This window comes from Aplidium turbinatum, chromosome 12 (genome assembly GCF_918807975.1).
Source record: "Aplidium turbinatum chromosome 12, kaAplTurb1.1, whole genome shotgun sequence".
Lineage (NCBI taxonomy): Eukaryota > Metazoa > Chordata > Ascidiacea > Aplousobranchia > Polyclinidae > Aplidium > Aplidium turbinatum.
In genome coordinates, this window is record NC_137483.1 from 7202451 (window position 1) to 7206223 (window position 3773).

General features: G+C 36.6%; 1 long non-coding RNA gene across 1 annotated transcript; it reads left to right on the top strand.

The window, feature by feature from the left end:
* The first annotated feature begins 1079 nt into the window (after positions 1-1079).
* LOC145781163 (uncharacterized) lies at positions 1080-2545 on the top strand. The gene is made up of 3 exons (XR_014290705.1): positions 1080-1127; positions 1908-1952; positions 2485-2545. It is a non-coding gene; the product is annotated as an uncharacterized LOC145781163 (long non-coding RNA).
* The last annotated feature ends 1228 nt before the right edge of the window (positions 2546-3773 follow it).

The following is a 3773-nucleotide window of genomic DNA, read 5'->3' on the forward strand; positions in this document are numbered from 1 at the left end:
TTCTAATTGTTTTGTCCAATGCCTGTAGTCTACACCTCACGTGATCTGTTTCCCACCGCATAATTTACTCGCAATCATTCTCGTATCATTTGTTCAGTTTGTGCTTTCAGTCCAGAGTGTCGTTACAGTTACAGTGCATAGTCAAATTTATCTTACGATTTTTCATTTTATGTATTGCAGATTTAATTCCTGATGAGGACACACGTACGTGTCGAAAACGTTTGAGTTTATTTTATTTAATTATGTTATATTTTGTGTGAAATAAAGTATGCTAAACCCGCTAAAGTTACTATGTTTTATTTCTTTTTGTAAGTAAATTTACAAAAAAAAGCATTGTAGGTAAGTCTTTCGCACTTTGTTATTGGCAAGCACGTAGTCTAGTTGGAAATCTCTTTCTTCAGAATCCCTGGGTTCATTACACACTCTACGATACCACGGTGATAGTCAGAGATTGTACTACTGGATTGTTATTTTAAGGCAGTCACAATCTATGACTATTTATCTTTAGGTTACTCCTGATGACAACGGATTATATCTTCTTACTCTTTCATCACCAATTTTTCCTGAAAAGCAGTTTAATTTCTCCTTTACTGTGACAGTGCCTGTTGAAGGTCCTGAGACTATGCCTGTAGGAGGTTCATTAACAACTTGTTCGAACTCAGGCATGATAATTGCAGCCAGTGTTGCCGGTTGCCTGTTCTTAATTTTACTCATTCTTTTGCTTTGGTTTTGTATTAGCCGGATATCAACTAAGAGCAGAAGTGAGTATAAAATTTCACTTTTGTTGAATACAGAACTCATCATGATTATTATTGAAGCTTATTATTATAAACAGTGAAGATTATAAACTATTATAAACATGCCATCAATAACACTGAAGATGAATACAGTTCGTTTTTCGAAACGTTTGCTGAACATGAGTTTTGTATCTACAGTTTGAACATTGCTCCTAAATTTAGTCAAGTTAAGAATTGCTAGTGTAGCTACTTGGTTTCATAATTGGTTGAATAATGAGTTCGATATAAATACAATACGATTTACGACAAGGAAGCAACTTAGTAATTCTACTTTTATTTCAGCAAGCCAAAACGATCTTAGAAATCGTGAATTTGCCCCAGCAGAACTAGGTAAGAGTGTAAAATCATAGCGACCAGTATAGATCGCTGTAGGTAAAACTGTGAGAAAACAAATATGCTTCTTATTTGTTTTTGCAATACAAATTAACACTGTCAAGTTTTTATGTTTAACTGCTGGGTTGTAGTTCAAAATATATGCGTTTTGTAGATAAATTGGTACAGTGGTGGGATAGAGCAGCGGATTTGGTGCTCGCTTCCAATTATGCAATCCTGGTTCGACTCCCGGCTTCAGCCGGTTGTTGAAAAACAATGCAAATCTCTACCCAGGGTGTAATAAATTGGGTAGGCATAGTTGCTGAATGAACGGCTGCCGAGAGAAAGGAACTGGCCACCATACTCTTGTTAGTGCCGAAGGCTTAGTATAATGAGAATTTTATCTTTTCATCTCCGGATACTTGGATCAAATATGGGACTCACCTACATTAATTTGTTAGCTGTAGTTTTTTAATATCAAGTTAGAAACGAATCTGTGCAGAATTCCTCTATTTATTTATTGGTAGATTTAGCTAACGTAGAAACTACAATGTGCTTGACAGAGACAAAATAAAAACAACCCCTTTATACGTTAGTTAGTTTTGTGTGGAATTGAAACTATTGATAAACACTGTGCTACGCGGACGGATGCCGGTAAGCAAGCAGTTGATTGCCACAAGAACAAGTTCAGATAAAGAATAAGTTTACTGAGTGTAGTTTTACAAAGCTTAAATAAAGCAAAAAAACTTGCACTTCAAAAGTACCGTATGGTAAAAGTATTTTTATTTACGATTGCAGATATCTTTGGAGCTCAGAACAATCCAATTTTTCCAGATGCTTCCGGTGAGTGAATTACATGTTTTGGTTCTGTAGAATATATTCCACGGCCTATTTTAACAGATTTGCACTGAAAAATCAATATTATCAGTGATTCTCGTAAAAGTTACTGCAAAAGTTGAAATCTAAAGAAGCAATTAGGTTTCTGCAGTTACATAACATTAACTGTGCTAATTGGTGTAACGTCAATTTTTCATTGGATTAATTTGAAACCTTTCGAAATTGTCCATCAGAATTTCAAATCAAAATTCACTTTTCAAATCGTCACAAAACACTTTTCCATGTGTGCTACTGTTGTGCTTGATGCAACAGGTAACAACGCAAACATGTCAACAAATTTAAGAAAGAAAATCATGAGTAAAAAATTGAAGAAAATGTGGTTATCGAAAACGATTATTTTTTCCTGACTGCTTATTCTTCTCTTTTTTAAATCCTTGGAAATGTGCGAGCTCTTATCGATGCAACAGCGGCACAGAATACCCTTCCTCATGTGACGTCACCCCATGATGTAAAATTAAAGTGACGTGTTGTTTTCCAGGCAAAGAGCTTTTGGGAAATGGACAAATATAATTTGAGAACTTGTCTGAAAATCTGATTGCTGGAACAATGTTGAACTTTTGATATATCAAGTTTGTGAAGTTCCGCTTGCTGGCAACAGTCATTGATGAAGTTTTCCACCCACTACGTACCACTAAATGAATGTTTGTCTTTGAAGTCCGTTACCCAAGTGCAATAGCATTGATAGGGGATCCATGGGTACTTTTGGGCCCGGGATGTTCTTAGAGACCCGAAATCCTTCCAAGGAGCCCAAGAAAACCACCATTCTTTGGATATAGTGCGTTTTTTTCTAGAAAAGCCTTGATTTAGGGCCCCAGGATCTCATTGGTACCGGGCCCGAATTATCGTTTCAACGGATCTTCCCAATTACGCATATCCTTTGAGCCGAACTATCAATATTAATCTTTGTATATCCATGTTCACTGAGTCGGTTGCTTAACTGACTGAAGTATCGGAACGAATATTTCTTTGTTTTCATTTCGATTTCTGAAGGTGAACACGAAGATTGGCTTCCTTGCCTTCCTGTCCACTTTATCTAAAGTTAGATCTTTAATTACCGGGGCGTATGCCTGGATATGACCAATTTCAATTCATTTTCAATCAATATATTTTCTTGCATTTAATTTACCTACGTACTGGGTTGAATATAAGCCAACAATCTTGATCTGACAGGCATAACCAATTTGTCTTAGTTTAGCACATCCAATTTGTATATTATCAAATAACGGCTATCTTGTGCAATTATTTTAATGAATTGAATCCAGCCAGCACATGTTGCATGCAAAGCAGGAAATTCAATTATTTCTACATTGTATTATTTTCATTGCCATCATCTTAACTACGTCAAAACTGTTCATTCTGTTGAATTCTCAAGATTCTGTTCCCCTCATGTTGACCTTGTCTTGCGCCATAAGCACTGAGTTGTTTGTGAATAAAGCTCGTCTATCCTTTGACCACTGTTTTTGAATTGTCGAACAATTTGATCACTCCACAAAAGTCATCCGTCCTCTGCGATAGCTCAGTTGGTTAGCGCATGACTTTTTGAACAAAGAAGCTTCAAGATCAAAAGTCGCTGGTTCGACTCTCGGGGTGTGCGCTTAAGCAATGCATTTTAAGGACTGCTCTCCCTTCTGCGGCACCTAATAGACGGAATAATTCCCCGACAACAACATTTTAACAAACGGAAACTTCATTCTGTCAATCTCAATAAACGGCACTGCGTGAAAGGCCTCTACAAGTATGCGAATCTACCAGCAAAAAAAACTGCAT